The sequence below is a fragment of the Scyliorhinus torazame genome, chromosome 5 (assembly GCF_047496885.1).
Source record: "Scyliorhinus torazame isolate Kashiwa2021f chromosome 5, sScyTor2.1, whole genome shotgun sequence".
Classification (NCBI taxonomy): domain Eukaryota; kingdom Metazoa; phylum Chordata; class Chondrichthyes; order Carcharhiniformes; family Scyliorhinidae; genus Scyliorhinus; species Scyliorhinus torazame.
Genome location: NC_092711.1, coordinates 255,511,344 through 255,532,019, shown reverse-complemented (window position 1 = coordinate 255,532,019; position 20,676 = coordinate 255,511,344).

Here is a 20,676-nt window from a genome sequence, read left to right as displayed (position 1 = left end):
GGACCACTCGTGCAGGAAAGGTGTGGATGCCGGTCAATGGAACGGGGCCCTGGGAGCAAGACCTTGGGCATTGTGGACCGGGGAGCCAAAGTGTAAAGACCTGTTGTATAGTGTTCTGTGCCTGTTACTTATCTGCCTTTGCCTTTCATCAATAAATCCCTTTGTGAACTACTGGAAGCGCCAGTGTATGCCTCGAGCCACCATACTGGCTGTTGTGTTATGCTGCTTCGGATAACACAGGCTGCTACTTGATGCAGTCTTAACTAAAGGATGCTCCAGACTCTGAAATGAGTTCAACGTGTTTATTGAACTATTAACACAGTTCTCAAATGAGTTCGACTCTCTGCTAATCTAACTGTAGTAACTCAGTCTAACTGTACCAGCTTGCTCTAAGCCATGTGCTGGGGTGTGATGCTGCTGATCAACCCTGTCTAACCCTCTAGATGTCTGTCTGTGGAAAGAGGCAGGGTGTGAGTGCCTTATCCCTTCTATAGTGGTTATGTCATGCCCCCTTGTGGTGATGCCACCTCTGAGTGTCCTGACTGCCCATTGGTTGTGTCCTATTCTGAGTGTTCATTGGTTGCATGTTTGCACATCATGACATTGGCATCGAGGTAAAAGTTTCAAATGCAGCTACAGTCATCGTGAATTCAGAGTGGAATTAAGGATCAGTTAAGAAACAAGTGAAGCTCCAGCAGGAGTCAGAAGCATTGACACAATGAGTAGAAATGCCTATCATTGGGGAAACTAGACCTGTTTGACCAAGGGGCTAGGATTGGAGTCGGTACTTGAACGGCTCCATTTTCTTTACTGTAAATGAGATCACAGGCGAGGACAGAAAGTGATACTTCTGTTTGCAGGCCCCAAGAGTATAATTTGATAAGGAACCTCATGCCCCCAAAGGCACCTGACTGGAAGACCTTTGGCCAGGTAGCGAAATCAGTTAAAGAACATTTCAACCTAAGGCACTTGATTGTGCTCCAGTGTTATAAGTTTAACTCTGCAATGAGGTACCACCTGTCTCAGCCTTCAAAGCCAGACTTCGCCAGTTTGCTGAGCACTATGGATTTGGGGCCGCACTCAGTGACATGTTGCGCGATTGGCTAGTTTGTGGGACCCATAACCTTAATATCCTGAAGAAGCTTCTGGTGGAGGCTACAATTACGTTGGAAAAAGCAATCGAGATAGCTCAGGTGTTGGGGTGTGCCAAAAAATGTGCCAATGATCATCAAAGCATGGCTGAAGGGGAGGTTCGCCAGGTATGGTAATTATGGCCGCGAGGACTGCGGCGGGATCAACAGGCACAGCAGAGAACAAGACACGGGCCTCGGTACAGGACCGGAACCCAAGGAGTGGGAAAGAGTCGGGGAATCAACCCAAATCCGAGGTGGGCTGCTATCGTTGCGTGGGGTCCATCCCCAGAAGATCTGCATTTTTGGGAGTTCTTGTGCTTCCGATGCAACTGAAGGGGACACAATCAAGCACATTGCCACATGAGATCAAAAAACAAATACGCCAATGCTAAAGAAAAAGAACTAACAACAGCAACAGTGCACAGCGCCACGGAACATAATGGAGAAGACCTCTGAAGAAGAGCACTATTGGTTGAATGCAGTCCAATTAAATAAGGCGGCTCTGATCGAAATTGTCTTAGGAATAAATAGTAGACCCCTTAAAATGGGTCAACACCAGGGCTTCACTGATTATAGCGGGAGAGCAGACTTTCCAATATCATTGTGCAGGAATGCAGTCTTTAAACTTGAAGAGAACTGCAGCCAAGCTTTCAACATACACCAAAGTTGAAGATCCTCAGAACAGCCAATACCCCAATGCCATACAGATGGCAGGGGATCCATCTGCCTTCAGTTGTCGTGGAAGGGCATAGACCCTCTCTGCTGGGAAGAGACTGGTTACAGAAGATCGGGCTCAACTGGCTGGCAATCTTCAAAATATCCAACGCCGTCCTTCAAGATGTCTTAAGGAGATATGAAGGAGATCTTTCCCAAAAAATGGGCCCGATTAACGGCACACAAGCCAAGACATATGTCAATCCAGTTCTTCAGAGACAGAACAGTACCCTATGTATTGCATCAGAAGGTTGACGTAGAGCTAAAGAGATTGGAAGAGCTGGGTATAATCAAACCAGTCAAGTTTTCAGCTTTGCCCCTGTCCTTAAGCCTGATCAATCAATAGTATTTGTGGGGACTCTAAGCTGACCACAAATCAGGTTGAGCTGGTCGATCAGTATCCAATTCCCTGAATTGAGGACCTCTATTATTATTATTATTATTATTATGCTAAGCTGGCGGTGGGCTTCACCTTTTAAAAATTGGACCAAAGTCAATGAATACCCACAAAGGCCGCTTCCAGTATACCAGACTACCGTTTTGCATTGCCTCAGCCTGCACTATTTTCCAGAGCACGATGGAAAATTTCCTCCAGGGAAATCCCATGGTGATGATCTACCTTGATGATGTGCTAGTCACTGGCACTACACCAAAATAACACATGGCCAGCCTAAAGGAAGTATTGTAGAGGGTTCGTGATGCCTAAAATGCCAAAAATGTACTTTTCAGACTGAAGTGATGTACCTAGGATTTCTCACTGATGTGAGAGGGTTTGGAAGAAAAGGTCAAGGTCATATGAACATAGAACATAGAACAGTACAGCACAGTACAGGCACTTCGGCCCACGATGTTGAGATGTCCCTACACTCAAAAATGTCAATGAGCTTAAATCTCTTTTCGATATGGTTAATTATTATGGAAGGTGTATTTCAAATCTAGTCACAACATTGGTGCCATTACATCAGCTATCAAGGAAGAATCAGTAGTGGCATGGAGAGAGCCCCAAGAGGAAGCTTCTCAAGTCGTGAAGGGTGCATTACAGTCTTCAAACCTCTTGGTGCAGTTTGATCCAGGGAAACCAATCGTGCGGACATGTGATACATCCCCTTACGGTATGGGGCCGTTTTGTCCCACAAAATGGAAGATGGTTTGAAATACCGTATTGCCTTTGCTTCAAGTACCCTTTCTGGGGCGAAATTCTCCGGAAATGGCGCGATGTCCGCCGACTGGCGCCCAAAACGGCGCAAATCAGTCGGGCATCGCGCCGCCCCAAAGGTGCGGAATCCTCCGCATCTTTGGGGGCCGAGCCCCAACCTTAAGGGGCTAGGCCTGCGCCGAACGAATTTCCGCCCCACCAGTTGGCGGAAAAGGCCTTTGGTGCCCCGCCAGCTGGCGCGGAAATGACATCTCCGGGTGGCGCATGCGCGGGAGCGTTAGCGGCCACTGACGGCATTCCCGCGCATGCGCAGTGGAGGGAGTCTCTTCCGCCTCCACCATGGTGGAGACCGTGGCGAAGGCAGAAGGGAAAGAGTGCCCCCACGGCACAGGCCCGCCCGCGGATCGGTGGGCCCCGATCGCGGGCCAGGCCACCGTGGGGGCACCCCCCGGGGCCAGATCGCCCCGCGCCACCCCCAGGACCCCGGAGCCCGCCCGCGCCGCCTTGTCCCGCCGGTAAGGTAGGTGGTTTAATCTACGCCGGCGGGACAGGCATTTTAGCGGCGGGACTTCGGCCATCCGGGCCGGAGAATCGCGGGGGGGCCCCGCCAACCGGCGCGGCGCGATTCCCGCCCCCGCCGATTATCCGGTGCCGGAGAATTCGGCAACAGGCGGGGGCGGGAATTACGCCAGCCCCCAGCGATTCTCCGACCTGGCGGGGGGTCGGAGAATCTCGCCCCTGAAGTAGAACAAAACTACGCCCAGTTTGAGAAGAAGGGCTCAGCAGTTATATTCGATGTGAAGAAATTCTACCAGTATGTGTACGGCCGATAGTTCGACATATGGACTGACCACGAGCAATTACTGGACTTTTCAAGAAAGGTAAGCCATACCACCCAGAGGCTCGACAAGGGTACACCACTCCAGCCTTGTTGATGGCGGCCTACAACTATGCTTTTCAGCACCAGCCTGGGACTCAAATTATTAATGTGGATGGATGCATTAAGTCACCTGTCCCAACTCAAGAAATTTCTGCCACCACCTGTAACCCCAGGAGGTCATTCTAGCCCTAAATCTACGAAACACTCGACCAGTGTCCATGGGGCGTGTCTGCAACTGGACCCAAAGAGACCCGATTCTTTCATAGGTTAAATGAATGGTACAGTCTGGCTGGCCTTACAAATGCAGCAATCTTTTCCGCCTTCCTTCACCCTTGGGAATGGCTAGGTTACCCGTGGACCAGGGTCCATGTTGATTCTGCAGGCTGGTTTATGGGCAAGATGGTTTTGGTGCTGGTGTTTGACCTATCAGCTCAAGAGATGTGGACCACTACCTCAACAGCTGCAGTAGATGCCTTGCATCGAGTGTTTGCCATACATGTGCTTCCCAAATCAATTGTTTTGGACAACGGCACCCCGTTCACCAGCGATAATTTCCTGTTTTTTGTGCGAGCCAGTGACATGAGGACAGCCTCTACAACCCACCATCAAACGGTCTGGCTGAGAGAGCTGTCCAAACTTTCAATAATGCCATGCAAAAGCAGCCTGATAAATCCCTTTGCCAGAAATTGACCAATTGCTTGCTGTTGTACAACCCAACCTCTTATTCAACCATGGGAATCACACCAGCTGAGCTGATCATGGACCGTTGGTTGAGAACCCAATTGGATCTTGTGTATCCAAATTTTGAGGGAAGGGTGGAGGCACCTCAGGTCTCTCAGAAGAGTCAGCAGTCAGTCCAGAGGGGTGACAGGACATTCTGGGTGGGAGACTGGGCTTTGCTCCATACTTTTGCCTCAGGTTCACCTTGGTTAGAAGGGTGGTTGTGCCCCAGTCAGGGCCAATGTCCTATGTGGTTAATGGAAGACTTTCAGAAAGCATGTCAACCACTTGAATCAAGTTTGACCACACACAACTTGGAGTAAACAAGCCCAGCTAGCATTGTGAACACTCTTGTAACTCTGTCAAGACAAAGGGATCCAGGGACTCACGGTTCTGTTCAACCAGCTGTGCCTGTCGAGGCTAGTGAGGCCAGTTCGCCTGTGGTTGAGTTGGTGCCTCCTCATGTTGACCACTCAATTACCCAAAAGAGTGCCAAGCCTGTGGCAGGACTACGGAGGACCAGGAGGACCTAGAGGTCTCTGGACCAATTGCCTTTTTGATGGACTCTCTTTCCCTTGTTGTCTCTGTTAACATTTGTAACTTCTGTATATAATTCTTGGGTAATTGTTTTAAGGGAATTAAGTGGGGAGGAATGTGGTAGAATGGCCCCTTTAAGGAGGCGGGCTTCATGGACCATGTGACCGGCTCAGGGCCAATTGTGTGGGAACCCCAGCCAATTGGGGAGTTTGCGCAGGGCCCTGGGAGCAAGACCCCAGGCAGTGTGGAACAGGGAGCTGAAGTGTAAGGACCTGTTGTCTAGTGTTCTGTGTCTGTTACTTATCTGCCTTTACTTTTCATCAATAAACCACTTTTGTTAACTGCTGGAAGCCTCCTGTGTATGTCTCGAGTGATCCCAAGGACATACGCTGAAAGGGACAGACCGTGAAAAGGATGCATTATGGTGAAAGTAGAAGCAAATGGACAGATGATTAAGTTGTCTCTTCATGTTGTCCATTGGAATTTTCCTGCTTTATTTGTCAGAGCATGGGCAGCACGGTGGCACAGTAGTGAGCACAGCTGCCTACGACGCTGAGGACCTGGGTTCAATCACGGCCCTGGGTCACTGTCTGTGTGGAGTTTGCACATTCACCCCGTGTCTGCGTGGGTTTCACCCCCTCAAAGATGTGCAGGTTAGGTGGATTGGCCACGCTAAATTGCCCCTTAATTGGAAAAATATAATTGGGCACTTGATAGTAATCAACTATTTCCTGAGAGACCTAATGAATAAAAAGGCTATTTTATGTAAATATTAAGACCCAGTTTTAATACCCATTTTAAAATGAGGGTTTCAGCACTCATAACCTCAGATCATGACAAGACACATAGCTTCAACAGAGATACAAAAATCCTGACACATGCATAAACTAATTGGAGATAAAAACAACATTTTCACTAAGCAAGATGAAAAAGCTATTGTTCTAATAAACATATTTTCAAAGACAGTTTTGAAGTGTTGGGTGCTCTGAGATACAGACGAACCAACACGGTTGCGATTGGTACAACGCAGTTTTATTCCTTTAAACTACTTATATAACAAACTTGGTACTCAGCACGTGGTGAATGTGTGAGTGTCTGGCTTTGAGGTCCTTGCCCTGTGCCGTCTCCTGATGGACTGCCCAGGAAGTGTCATGTTTCTTGTTTTGTACTGTGTATGCTCTTGTCTGTGATTGGCTGTCGTGCTATGTGTGCTAATTGGTCCGTTGCTCTGTCTATCATTATGTATGGGTGTATGTGATGTTCACTTGAATATCATGACATCCCCCCTTTTTTTACAAGATTATGTGCCTACGTGGTTATAAATAGAAATGTGTACTGAGTGCAGCTAAATGTGTGTGTGTATAATATTTACAGCATGTACATGGGGCTTAACTATATACAAGGGGCGATGTCGTGTGTGACATACTAACGAGGTTGTACCATAACAAAAAAAAACATGGAAATGAGGAACGATAAAACGAATGCCTGTAACGAGAAGAACATAGACATGTTAAAACAGTGGTTGCATGAGTTCAACATGTCAACAGTCTCATAAGTCCAGTCTAGTAGGTAGGCGACGAATTTGGGTTGACCACCTCAAGGGTGGGTCAGGAACCACCGGCTGAGGAACGGGCCTGGCCACGGGCAGCGACGGAAGGGGCATGGTAACAGGCAGCTCCACGAAGTCGCTATCAGGAACCACAGGAGGACACGGCGTCAGTGTAAGGTCTCGTTGCGAGCGTGGAAGTAGGCGAAGAGCCCGGCGATTGTGCCTACGCACAGATCCATCAGGCATGCGTACCAGGAACGAGCAGGGAGCCGCGCATCAGAGAAGTTCGGCAGGTGCTGACCAGCCACCTTCTGGTAGGTAGATGCGGAAGTCGTCTCCAGGGGCCAGGGCGGGAAGATCAGTTGCCCGTGTGTCATATGACCTCTTCTGGCGACCGCGCTGCAGTTGCATCCCATGATGTACCGGAGCATGGTCTATTGTTGGTGCCAGGATGGAAGGCACAGTGGTCCTGAGGGCGCGACCCATCAGCAGCTGTGCTGGTGAGAGACCAGTGGCTAGTGGAGCTGAGCGATAGGCCAGCAGGGCGAGGCAGAAGTCGGACCCGGCAGCAATGTGAACGCCCTTCTCCGCCTTTCCATTTGACTGGGGGTGCAGAGGGCTGGACGTCACGTGTATGAAGCCATACGAGGCAGCAAACAATGACCATTCCTGGCTGGCGAAACAGGGCCCATTGTCCGACATGACAGTCATCGGAATGCAGTGGCAAGCGAAGGTGTCTTTGCAGGCCCTTATGACAGCAGACGACGTCAAATCGTGCAGGCGTATGACTTCTGGGTAGTTGGAGAAGTAGTCAACTATGATGACATAGTCCCTGCCGAGCGCGTGAAACAGGTCCACACCCACCTTCGCCCAGGGGGACGTCACCAGCTCATGGGGCAGAAGCGTCTCAGGAGGTTGCGCCGGCTGAAACCTTTGGCAGGTTGTACAGTTGAGCACCATGTTGGCAATATCGTCACTGATGCCCGGCCAGTATACCGCCTCTCGGGCCCTCCGTCTGCACTTCTCGACCCCCAAGTGGCTTTGTGTGGTTGGTCGAGAACCAGCTTGCGCATGCTGTGCAGAATCACAATCCGGTCCAGCTTCAGAAGGATGCCATCAATGACGGCCAGGTCGTCTCGGACATTGTAGAACTGCGGGCACTGCCCATTGAGCCACCCTCCCGTCATGTGGCGCACCACTCGCTGTAGAAAGGGGTCGGCCGCAGTCTCTTGCCGAATTCGGGCCAGACTGGAGTCGTCAGCTGGCAGATTTGCCGATGTGAAAGCCACTTGTGCCTCGACCTGACATATGAACCCCTCCGAATCTGGCGGCGTTCTCACTGCTCTAGATAGGGCATCCGTAATGATGAGTTCCTTCCCTGGGGTGTAGACCAGTTGGAAGTCGTACCTCCTGAGTTTAAGTAGGATGCGCTGGAGGTGAGGGGTCATCTCATTCAGGTCCTTGTTTATTATGCTGACCAGGGGACGGTGGTCAGTTTCGACAGTGAACCAGGGAAGACCATATACATCATGAAACTTGTCTAACCCGGTTAGCAAGCCCAGGCACTCCTTTTCGATCTGCGCGTAGCGCTGCTCTGTGGGGGTCATGGCTCGCGATGCATAGGCAACTGGGGCCCATAATGCCGTGTCATCCTGCTGCAGGAGCACTGCTCCAATGCCGGATTGGCTGGCATCAGTCGAGATTTTGGTGGCACGAGACGTGTCAAAGAACGGCAATACCGGTGCTGTGGTGAGCTTGAGTTTGAGCTCCTCCCATTCCAGCTGGTGTGTGTGTTGCCACTGGAACTCTGTGGACTTTTTGACGAGGTGGCGCAGAGCCGTCGTGTGGGAGGCAAGGTTGGGAATGAACTTCCCCAGGAAGTTGACCATGCCAAGGAAGCGTAGTACTGCTCTCTTGTCGGCCGGCTGTGGCATGGCTGTGATGGCGCTCACCTTGTCTGCATCCGGACGGACCCCTGACCGGGAGATATGGTCCCCCAGGAACTTCAACTCGGTCTGGCCAAAGGAACACTTGGCTCGGTTGAGGCACAGGCCGTTTTCCCGTATGTGGGCAAAAACGCGTTGGAGACGATATATGTGCTCCTGTGGTGTGGTGGACCAGGTGATGACGTCGTCCACATATACGCGCACCCCTTCGATGCCTTCCATCATCTGCTCCATGATCCCATGAAAGACCTCGGATGTTGAGATGATGCCAAATGGCATCCGGTTGTAGCAGAACCTGCCGAAAGGGGTGTTGAAGGTGCATAGCTTTCAGCTGGAGGGATTGAGTTGGATCTGCCAAAACCCCTTAGAAGCATCCAGTTTTGTAAATATTTTCGCCTGGGCCATTTCACTGGTGATCTCCTCCCGTTTGGGTATGGGATAATGTTCCCTCATGATATTATTATTGAGGTCTTTGGGGTCAATACAGATGCGGAGCTCGCCGGAGGGCTTCTTGACACACACCATGGAGCTGACCCACGGCGTTGGCTATCCAGATCCTGGATAGGACCCCTTGGTCCTGGAGATCCTGCAGCTGCTGCTTGAGGCGGTCTTTAAGTGGCGCAGGAACCCTGCGAGGTGCGTGAATGACCGGGATGGCATCCGGTTTGAGGTGAATTCGGTAGTATGGCAGTGTTCCCATGCCCTTGAATGCCTCCTGGTTGTGGGCGAGGAGCGACTGGAGCTGTGCGTTGAACTCTGCATCTGGGAAGTCAGATGTGCCGTCTGGAGAGAGAGAGTCGACTCGTTGCACGAGGTGGAGAGCCTTGCATGCCTGTGTGCCCAGCAGGGAGTCCTTCGATCAGCCGACTATCTCGAACGAGAGTGTGGCCGTGTGTGTTTTGTGTGTCACCTGGAGCTGGCAGGATCCCATAGCCGGGATAACGTTCCCGTTGTAGTCGACCATCCTGCACCGGGAAGGCCGGATTGGTGGTCTGACCTTCATGGCGTAGAAGGCGGACCATGCTATGAGGTTGGCGGAGGCACCAGTGTCCAGGCGGAAAGTGATCGGCGATCGGTTGACTGTCAGGGTGGCACCCCATTCATCACCCGCATTGATTGTGTTGACCTGGTTCCCATCAATGACCGCAACCCGGAAGGCGTCTTGGTCATCTGTGTCATCGGCTTGGATGTCATAATGTGGAGGCTTAATGGTCCTCACGTTCCTGCGAGGTTGTCGGAGATGCGGAAGATCAACAGGTTGAGCTGCTCGACAGTAAGCAGCGTAGTGGCCCACCTTGCCACAGCGGAGGCATTGTCGGGTTTTTGCAGGACATTGCCCTTTTAAATGTGCAGTTCCACAGTTGCCGCACGTCGTGACATCATGGCGTTCGTTACGCCACTGCGCATGCGCAGTTCGGTCTTGCGTCGAGCGCGCCTGCGCATCACGTCCCTCGGTGTTGCCGTAGGCACAGGCGCGGGAGGCCTCGAAAAGCGTGAAAAACGGCCGCCCTCGTCCGGGCCGTGGGCCAGGAGGAACTCGATCGTCTGGACCCGTTCGGCCTCGTGGGGCACCTGGCTCGCCGATCCGGTCGCGTAGGACCCCCTCCGCGCCGATTCGGTCGCCTGAAATTGGGCATAGCGGCTAGTCGCGTTCTCGTGCAGGACACAGGCTTCAACTGCAGATGCTAAGGCCTTTTATTTTTAGAAGCTGCTGGCGTAGGCTGCCGGAGGCAACCCCAAAAACGATCTGGTCCCGGATCATGGACTCTGAGGTGGCGTCGTAGCCGCAGGACTGCGCGAGTATGTGGAGATGCGTCAGGAAGGACTGAAAGAGCTCATCCTTACCTTGCAGGCGCTGCTGGAAGACATACCTCTCAAAGCTCTCGTTGACCTCAACGTTGAAGTGTTGGTCGAGCTTGAGGAGGACCGTGTCATATTTAGATTTGTCCTCGCCTTCCGCGAACACCAGGGAGTTGTATACATGGATGGCGTGCTGACCTGCGGTGGTGAGGAGGATGGCGATCTTCCTTTTGTCCGAGGCGCCCTGTTTTTCGTTGGCTTCCATAAAGAGTTCGAAGCGCTGCTTGAACAGCGTCCAATTTATCCCAAGTTTCCCAGTGACTTGCAACGGCTGCGGTGTGTTGGCGGTGTCCATGGCGCAGGATGGCAGATTTGTGGGTAGGTTTTGATTCACTTCTGGTACCATGAAGTGTTGGGTGCTCTGAGATACAGACGAACCAACACGGTTGCGATTGGTACAGTGCAGTTTTATTCCTTTAAACTACTTATATAACAAACTTGGTACTCAGCATGTGGTGATTGTGTGAGTGTCTGGCTTTGAGGTCCTTAACCTGTGCCGTCACCAGATGGACTGCCCAGGAAATGTCGTGTTTCTTGTTTTGTACTGTGTATGCTCTTGTACGTGATTGGCTGTCGTGTTATGTGTGCTAATTGGTCCGTTGCTCTGTCTATCATTATGTATGTGTGTATGTGCTGTGATGTTCACTTGAATATCATGACAAGTTTGTCATTAAGAAATTAGCGGTACCAGTAATCAGATCAAGGCCAAGTAAGCACCAGAGGAATATGAAGGCACCATTGTCCAGAATATGGATAAAAGCAAAGTCAGCAGAAAACCAGTAGAAACCAGTCTTGATAAAAGCACAGAATCGCATTCCATAACATACACAAATATTCAAACATGAAACATTCAGAACTTATGTTGCACATTAAGGATTGACAGTTAACCATCGAATCAAATGTATTTGATTCTCACCCAAACCAATTAGGACGACATAGAGGTGTAGACAGATAGCTTCAGACTGATAAAATTCTCTTTAAACATGATGGTCCGTACGACCATCTTTATCCAGGATCATCCGATACTTTAATCTAACTACTCGCTATCCTTATTTTCATATTTTTACTTTTCCACTCTAACTCTTGAAGTAAACGCAAGTTGTTTTGCCGCAAGCAAGAAACCATTTCTGCATTATTTTGAAAGTTAAATTGTTTATAAGTTACTTCTCGTTAAGTCCTTTTGCTAGCCGGAGTTTATTGAGAATAGATTTAAGTTTCTCTCAATTGTCATCAAATAGAGGCAATAAAGATTCTTGTTTGCATCCGAGAAGTTTAACTCCAATTTCTACTGAGTTTTAGTGTTGCGAGACTTCACTAATTCTGCATGGTAGATCTCATCAGCACTCTAAATATTTTTTTAAAATTATTTGTCAGAGCATACTTGGCAAAGTTTAGGCTTAACTGGGAAGCAGTAGATTCAAAGAACAACTTGCAACAACTTCTGATGAAGGTGTTTGATGATTCACTAGGCTCAATGACTGGAGAGTTACACCTAACAATCAAGCCAGACAGCACATCCAAATGTCTCAAAGATAGAACCGTACCATCCGCCCTCAGGCCAAAGTTGCGGAAGAACTGGAAAGACTAGTGCAAACAGGTGTCATTGAACCTGTTGCTACAAATGATTGGGCAACAGCAAATATTCCTTTCGGAATAATATCTGCTCCTGCTCTTTTTCAAAGATCCATGGATCAAATTCCAAGTGGGCTGAATGGAGCGCAGTGTTATTTAGATGACATCCTCATCACCGGTTCAAATGAACAGGAGAATGTGGAAGCTACCCTGAAGTGTTTACACAGCCACAATATGAGGGTTAAAAAGGAAAAAGTTTGATTTTTTTCATGTCATCCATAAATTACCAAGACAAGGGGCGTCATTCTCCGACCCCCCAGAGGGTCGGAGAATGGCCGTTGGCCGCCGTGAATCCCGCCCCCGCCGGTTGCTGAAGTCTCCGAAGGGAGAAAAGTCGGCGGGGCGTTAATGGCGCCGCTGCCGCGGAGAATGTCACGGGCCTGCGCAAGGCAGCCGATTTTCGGCCTGCCGATATTCTCCCTTCCGGATGGGCCGAAGTCCCGTCGACGTGATGACCGTTCACGTCGACGTCAATCAAACCTCCTTTTCATCGGCGTGACCCGGTGCTCCAGGCTCACGCCGACCAGCGAGGAGGTGAGTGACGGCCTGGGGGGTTGGCTCTGGGCAGGAAATGGCGTGGCCGCAGACTGATTGCCTGAGGAGAGGTGTGTCTCGGCTTGTGTGTGTGTGCGGCGGGGGGGGGGGGGGGTGGTTAGAGTAGGCTGGGCTCCGGGGGAGTGCCGGGAGGGGGTCCGTGCCGGGGTGGAGGTTGGGGGTTGTGGAGGGGGTCCGTGCCGGGGTGGAGGTTGGGGGTTGGGGAGGGGGTCCGTGCCGGGGTGGAGGTTGGGGGTTGGGGAGGGGGTCCGTGCCAGGGTGGAGGTTGGGGGTTGGGGAGGGGGTCCGTGCCGGGGTGGAGGTTGGGGGTTGGGGAGGGGGTCCGTGCCGGGGTGGAGGTTGGGGGTTGTGGAGGGGGTCCGTGCCGGGGTGGAGGTTGGGGAGGGGGTCCGTGCCGGGGTGGAGGTTGGGGGTTGTGGAGGGGGTCCGTGCCGGGGTGGAGGTTGGGGGGGGGGTCCGTGCTGGGGTGGAGGTTGGGGGTTGGGGAGGGGGTCCGTGCCGGGGTGGAGGTTGGGGGTTGGGGAGGGGGTCCGTGCCGGGGTGGAGGTTGGGGGTTGTGGAGGGGGTCCGTGCCAGGGTGGAGGTTGGGGAGGGGGTCCGTGCCGGGGTGGAGGTTGGGGGTTGTGGAGGGGGTCCGTGCCGGGGTGGAGGTTGGGGGGGGGGTCCGTGCTGGGGTGGAGGTTGGGGGTTGGGGAGGGGGTCCGTGCCGGGGTGGAGGTTGGGGGTTGGGGAGGGGGTCCGTGCCGGGGTGGAGGTTGGGGGTTGTGGAGGGGGTCCGTGCCGGGGTGGAGGTTGGGGGGGGGGGTCCGTGCTGGGGTGGAGGTTGGGGCGGGGGGGGGGTCCGTGCCGGGGTGGGTGATGGGAGGGCAAATGAGTTGGTCCACCTGGCCAGGTGCCAGCCTCCAACAGTTGGACCCATGCGGTCCATGCCACCTGGCTGGGGGGAGGAGGGGATATGGGCAATGATGACATGTCGTCGTTCCCCTCCCCCCCACCAGGTCGTCATGTTTTCAGATCATCCAGCGATGTTGGCCGCCGTGGTGGCAGCCGCTCATGTCTATGTTGCCCTGGATGAGGAGGAGGAGGAGGAGGAGGAGGAGGAGGAGCGTGCCAGAGAGGCGGCGCAGGCTGCCGCAGAGGGGCAGGCGGCAGCCGCCCAGGCTGGAGGGACACCTGACCGACAGGACGAGGAGGGAGAGGAGGACGTCGCGGCCCCACGGCAACGGAGGCACCCGAGGGCGCCCCGTGTGTACCGGCCCCGGCAGTCATACCAGGACCTCACGGACCGGGAATGCAGGAGGAGACTCCGGATGAGCCGGGAAACCGTGGCACACATCTGCCACCTGCTGGCACACCTGTCACCGCGTGGCACTGGCGGGGGACACCCTCTCCCCGTGTCCGTCAAGGTTACGGTGGCCCTGAACTTTTATGCAACGGGGTCATTCCAGGCACCGAGTGGGGACCTGTCCGGCATATCGCAGACATCGGTGCATCGGTGCATCCGGGCAGTGACAGATGCCCTTTATGCCATGGCGCACCGCTACATCCGCTTCCCCGTGGACCGGGCCAGCCAAGATGCCCGGGCCGTGGGCTTCTCTGCCATTGCCGGGTTCCCCATGGTCCAGGGCGCGATCGATGGGATGCACGTCGCCGTGCGGCCACCTGCAGATAACAGGGCCGTGTTCACTAATAGGAAGGGGACCTATTCGATGAACGTACAGGTGGTCTGCGACCACCGCATGATGATCCTGCACGTCTGCGCCCGTCACCCAGGCAGTGTACACGACTCATTCGTGTTGTCGCGGTCATCCATCCCCGGCATGTACGAGGGACGCCATCCCCGGCTGAGGGGCTGGTTGCTGGGCGACAGGGGCTACCCATTGCGATCGTGGCTGATGACGCCTATACGGAGGCCACGCAATGAGGCGGAGAACCGCTACAATGATGCCCATGTAGCGACAAGGGGAGTGATCGAGAGGTGCTTTGGCGTGCTGAAGATGCGTTTCAGGTGCCTGGACCTCTCTGGGGGCGCCCTCCAGTATCGGTCAGATAGGGTCGGCCGCATCATTGTGGTGTGCTGCGTCCTGCACAACATAGCCCAGCAGAGGGGCGATGTGCCGCAGGCAGAGGAGGGCGGAGTGGAGGAGCAGCAGGAAGAGGCCCAGTCCTCCCCAGATGAGGGGGATGGGGGCAATGGTCAGGGCAGACGGGGTAGACACAGGCGGGTGGCTGTCCACCGTTACCGGCTGGCCCAGCGGGCACGGGACAGACTGATAGACGCCCGCTTCACTGACTAGATGGGCGTGGGAATCGGGTAGTATGGCCACAGACCGCACACCATGACAACAGCCGACCACCCACACCCCCCACCCATCCATCCACCCAGCACCATCACCCCCCTCCCCAACCCCACACACCCCACCCGCATGCACACCACCCCCCCACTCCCAATTGCCGATCCACCGGCGGCACAACGGGCCGGGCTCACCCAGTTGCGGGTGGACGCGTGTCTATCGCAGGCCATGGAGAATGATGACAGCCCGCCTCCGATGAGCTCCTGGCTCTACATCGTTGGACTATGTCTGACCCATGGCCACAGTACCACCATCCACCCGGACCATCCCTGCATGCGGCTGTGACACTGCAGCGCACGGTCCCGTCCTCTGCCCGGGGGATGTTGATGGCGGCCCAGGGGGAAGGGGGCAGACTCACCTGGGGCTGAGGTAAGACCACCCCTCACACACACACTTGCGCTCAACGTACATGACACCCCCGCACACTTTGGACAGAGCACAAAGGCAGCTTCGGTAGGTGTAACATTGACTTTAATAACCAAAGGAGTTCATGCACGTGCCCTAGTGCCTAAAGCTCATCTGTGCCCTGCACCCGTGCCAACTTACTCAGTGTCTAATTGTTTGGCCTTACGGGCCCTTTGACTACGTCTACGTGGTTCCCCAGATGGTACAGCAGAACTGGAGGTGGACTCCTGTGATTCCTGCCCTCTGACACTGGATCCCTTTGGCGGCCGTTTCCTGGGGCGTCCTGGCCAAGATGGGCCAGGCTGCGGCCCGGGCGACTGGGATGGCGAGCTGCCAGCCTGTCCTGCCCGTTGCCCACCCGATGCACCTGGGACGGAAGGGGGGGAGTCCGAGGTGTCGCGGTGTACCGGGACCTCCCCTACAGAGGGAGCCGGGACGGACCACACCACCTCCTCCTCCCTCGGGGTGCCCGATGGCCCCCAGGCCTCTACATGGGTGGGGGATGCGAACGGACTGGCCATCCGACGCGCCCCCGACATCTGGCGCTGCCAGTCCTGGAGGCCCGTGCTGGTATCGACAGGGGTCTGCAGGTTTGCAGCCATGGAGCCCAGGGGGTTGTCGAACCCTGTCTGCGACAGTGCGACGCCAGCTCGCACATGGCCACTGGCGCCGATGCCCTCAGCGATGGCCTGCTGAGACTGGGCCATGGCCTGCAGAGACTGGGCCATGGCCTGCAGAGACTATGCTATGGCCTGCTGAGACTGGGCCATGGCCTGCAGAGACTGGGCCATGGCCTGCAGAGACTGGGCTATGGCCTGCTGAGACTGGGCCATGGCCTGCTGAGACTGGGCTATGGCGTTGAGCGCCTCTGCCATCTGGCGCTGGCACTGGCTCATGGCCTCCTGTGAGAGGGCAGCCATTTCCTGGGCCACAGACGCCGCCTGCACGGAAGGCCCCAGGCCTCGCAAACCGTTCCCCATGTCTGACACCGTCGCACCCATTGCCTCCACCGCGGACGCCACCCGTGCGGTGTCAGCCTGGGTGGCACGCATGACCGGGACCACTCCCAGCTCCTGGACGCGGGTGGACTCCTCCACCTGCGACCGCAGCCGCCGCAAGCCACCCGTCACCCTATTCGCTCGTCTCCGTGTCGGTGGTTGCATCGGATCTATGTGTGGGTGTGGTAACTCCAGGAACCCGGGATCCATCTGGGCGGCAGATGTTCGCTTGGCCTGGGCTGCCCTCCGACCGCCCGGTCCCTCTGCTGCTCCTACCTCCACCTGCTGTACCGGGACGGCTGTGTTGTGCGCACCAGTGAGTGTACCAGACGCCTCATCACTAAAGTGCCCAACCGTGGTGAGTGTTTCTGCGATGGTGGAGGGTGTTGGTGACAGCAGTGGCGTTGTGTCGTGCTCTTCGTCCCACTCTGAGTCCATGGCACTTTGGGGTGGGGGTTCGTCTCCACCCATCCACTCTGAGTCACTGTCCGGTATTTCGTCTTCCCGGGTAGGGGTGTCCTGGGTAGTGCTGTCCCGGGTAGTGCTGTCCCGGGTAGGGGTGTCCTGGGTAGTGGTGTCCCGGGTAGGGGTGTCCTGGATAGTGGTGTCCTGGGTAGTGGTGTCCTGGCTCGGATGTGACGGGGGCCTGTGGCTGCCCCCCTCATCGCTGGGTGGTCGCTCCCGCACGTGACGGGGGTGTCGTCTCCCTGTTGCTCCAGGTCTCTCCGTCTCCCGTGGTCTCCGAGGGGCATCCTGCGGGCGTCGCATGCTGGAGGGTTCGGGTCTCTCCGTCTCCCGTGGTCTCCGAGGGGCATCCTGCGGGCGTCGCATGCTGGAGGGTTCGGGTCTCTCCATCTCCCGTGGTCTCCGAGGGGCATCCTGCGGGCGTCGCATGCTGGAGGGTTCGGGTCTCTCCGTCTCCCGTGGTCTCGGAGGGGCATCCTGCGGGCGTCGCATGCTGGAGGGTTCGGGTCTCTCCGTCTCCCGTGGTCTCGGAGGGGCATCCTGCGGGCGGTCTGCATCTGCGGGGATGGGTGCCTGGACGTTTGGTCCTGCGATACACAATGAAGCATGCATGGTTAGACATCAGGCAGTGATCAGGTGATACGGGAGAGGGGGATATAGGGGAGGGGGGATATGGGGACGGGCTGTTGGTGGCTCACTTGCTCGTGGGGCCCCGACCTCTGCATCAGCAACCTCCCGGTCGTCAGGTCCGCCAGCCAGTTCCAGGGCCCTTTCCTCGTGTACGGTCAGTGGCCTCTCATCAGCGGGCCCTCCTCCAGTCCTCACATGCTCCCTATTGTTGTGTGCGCGCTTCTCCTGGGGGGGGGGGGGGGTGGTGGCAGGGGTAAAAGGCAACAGTGTTAGGCAGGTATATGAATGCACGCCATCGGTTGCGCGTGCATTGCAGAGGTTAAGGTTAGGGCTGGATTCACTTGGGGATATGGGGGATATGGGGGAGGGGGGATATGGGGGAGGGGTGATATGGGGGATATGGGGGAGGGGGGATATGGGGGATATGGGGGAGGGGGGATATGGGGGAGGGGGGAATATGGGGGATATGTGGGAGGGGGGATATGGGGGAGGGGGGATATGGGGGAGGGGGGATATGGGGGAGGGGGGATATGGGGGATATGGGGGAGGGGGGATATGTGGGATATGGGGGAGGGGGGATATGGGGGAGGGGGGATATGGGGGATATGGGGGAGGGGGGAATATGGGGGATATGGGGGAGGGGGGATATGGGGGATATGGGGGAGGGGGGATATGGGGGAGGGGGAATATGGGGGATATGGGGGAGGGGGGATATGGGGGATATGGGGGAGGGGGGATATGTGGGAGGGGGGGATATGGGGGAGGGGGGATATGGGGGAGGGGGGATATGGGGGATATGGGGGAGGGGGGAATATGGGGGATATGGGGGAGGGGGGATATGGGGGATATGGGGGAGGGGGGGATATGGGGGAGGGGGGATATGGGGGATATGGGGGAGGGGGGATATGGGGAGGGGGGGATATGGGGGAGGGGGGGATTTGGGGGAGAGGGGATATGGGGGATATGGGGGACGCTCACCCTGCCTGCTCTGACGAGGTCGTTCACCTTCTTGTGGCACTGGGTGCCTGTCCGTGGTGTCAGGGCCACAGCGGTGACGGCCTCTGCCACCTCCCTCCACAGACGCCGGCTGTGGCGTGGGGCAACTCTGCGGCCGTGCCCGGGATACAGGGCGTCCCTCCTCTGCTCCACCGCATCCAGGAGCGCCTCCACATCGCGTGACTCGAACCTCGGGGCTGAGCGACGGCCAGCCATCAAGTCGGGTGTTGCGGTCGGCTGTTCCGGTCGGGTGGGGGGGAGCTGCGCGGCCTTATGAGCCGTCACGCCGTGCAGCGCGTATGACGCTGCACGGCGTGAACCACTGCGCAAGCGCGGATCCCGTTACGTCGCTGCTAGCCCATTTCGGGCCGCAGACTATCGGCCCATTTTTATGACGTGACGCAAGTGGGATTTGCGCCGTTTTTTGCGCCGATCGGCGGAGTTTCCGCCGATAACGGAGAATTTCGCCCCATATGATCAATAAAGATGGCTTATACAAGGAGCCGAAGAAAAGCTCCAGGCCTCAAAAGTGTTCACATTTAAAGGTCATTTTTAGGATTGAACAATTATTACGGTAAATTTGTGCCAAATTTAGCAACACGCGTGAAGCCTTTATGCACTCTGCTTTGCATCAAACAGACAGGGCACTGGCCAGAAGAATACAAAAGTGCATACAATGAGGTAAAAGAAGCCTTACAAAAGTCAGAGCTATTGGTTCATTATAATCCCAAGTTGATGTTGCAACCTGCTTGCGTGATGCCTATGTATAGAAATAATGCATCAGTGGATCTGTTGTATAAATGTTAAGAAATTGTTGTTGTACTAATGAAGTAAAGGGGGAGGGTTGTTATGTATCAGAGATTACATCCCTGCTGGTAAAGCTTCACGTGATGTGTAGCGACGTCAGTATAGTGTTTGCGTGGGCTTTGGAGTTCTGCATCTTAGAATATATGAGCAAAACGGGGCAGCACGGTAGCATTATAGGGCAGCACGGTAGCATTGTGGATAGCACAACTGCTTCACAGCTCCAGGGTCCCAGGTTCGATTCCGGCTTGGGTCACTGTCTGTGCGGAGTCTGCACATCCTCCCCGTGTGTGCGTGGGTTTCCTCCGGGTGCTCCGGTTTCCTCCCACAGTCCAAAGATGTGCAGGTTAGGTGGATTGGCCATGATAAATTGCCCTTAGTGTCCAAAATTGCCCTTAGTGTTGGGTCGGATTACTGGGTTATGAGGATAGGATGGAGGTATTAACCTTGGGTAGGGTGCTCTTTCCAAGAGCCAGTGCAGACTCGATGGGCCGAATGGCCTCCTTCTGCACTGTAAATTCTATGATAATCTATGAAAACCACTTCATAAATCTCTCATCGCGTTTGAAAGAATCCAGGGTTTATTTTTATTTTTGTGGCAAACAAAAGTTCAGACGGACTTTAAATATGCAGATTGAATTTGAAAGTATGTCCCTGGAGCACAGCAAACAGCCTCACTTGCACGCAATTGATCAGCTTCTGTGTCTTGCTTCACAAAAAAATCCAAGACACTTGGGGGTTTGCACACTCAGCTCATTCAGCTTCCTTATGTCTTCTTGTCTGAAGATTCTGAGTAATGTCACTGCAGCCGCTGTGAGCAACTAAGAAATATGCTGTGACATGTTTGACACACAACCTGGGTTACCTGAACTATTGAAGAGTCTTTTTCCAAGAGACTTGGATAAAAGAAAGTGCATGTTCTTGTGACATTTTTCAAGTTAAATTTGATCTAACTGCACATGCTTCCAGTCTTGCAACGTTTTGCACCTAGCAGGTTGCCCAGAGCAAAAGCCATTCCCACCGCCTAATGTATATCTGACCACTTTATTATGAATGCAATAAGATGCACAGATGTTATGAAACGTCTGCCTGTGTTGTGTCTTGTGGTTCCTTGAAGTTTAAATAATCACACTTTTTAGGCACAAATACTGAAGCTTACATCAAGTGCATTCTTCCCATCTTCCCATGTGTGTGTGGTGGAATAATATGTTAGTTTTGTGTACTGACTATGGTGTAAAAGTGAGTGCTGTGGCATTGTAGATATATATTTAACATACACATGACAGTATAATTCCTAAATCATTTTGGAATAATATAACAACAACATTACACTACCCCATGT